The sequence below is a fragment of the Nannospalax galili genome, unplaced genomic scaffold, assembly GCF_000622305.1.
Source record: "Nannospalax galili isolate Female #2095 unplaced genomic scaffold, S.galili_v1.0 scaffold298, whole genome shotgun sequence".
NCBI lineage: Eukaryota > Metazoa > Chordata > Mammalia > Rodentia > Spalacidae > Nannospalax > Nannospalax galili.
The window spans coordinates 2,821,982-2,822,504 of NW_008344488.1; the positions used below are offsets into that span (position 1 = coordinate 2,821,982).

Consider the following 523-nt stretch of genomic DNA (forward strand, 5'->3'; position numbering starts at 1 on the left):
CCATGTGTGTCCTACATCCCACCCCATAGGCTGTTTTCCTTTCTTAGTGGACTGAATTATGAGGGGGTTGCACCGTGGTTGGGCACAGGCCCTCCCCATACCTCCTCTAGTGGTCCCTCCCCATCCCAGGGTGGTAGATCCGGGGGCCCGTTGTAGGGTTATTAGATCCCCGGTTGATGACCCTTTCCACCAGTATGTGCTGGTGGTCTCACAGCCCCAGTTGGCGCAATAACCCCAGGTCCCCCACATTTGTTCTTAACTTGTCTGCTGTGTCCATGGCCTGGACAAACGTAGATGGCGAGGCTTCACGTGCATGATCTGGGGCCGGGGTCTCCGCAGCCAAAGGGAGGAAAGGGGGTCTGGTCATGAGGTTCCCATTCTCCTTCAAAGATGTCACAGAGGTCAACCCAAAGGTCGGGGTACCAAGTGTTGGGAGAGGCTGTCTTGGAGGTAGAGATGATGACTGTCCCCGTGGCGGGGTTGGTGATTACCCAAGTTAAGTTTGGGGGCATATGGGGATTTA

The 523-nt window shown here is 55.6% G+C and overlaps 1 protein-coding gene across 1 annotated transcript in view; it reads left to right on the plus strand.

Annotated features, from left to right (window-relative positions):
- The window catches only part of Serpinb5 (serpin family B member 5), a 32,225-nt gene that overhangs the window by 18,675 nt on the left and 13,027 nt on the right, over window positions 1–523 (plus strand). The window lies entirely within an intron of this gene.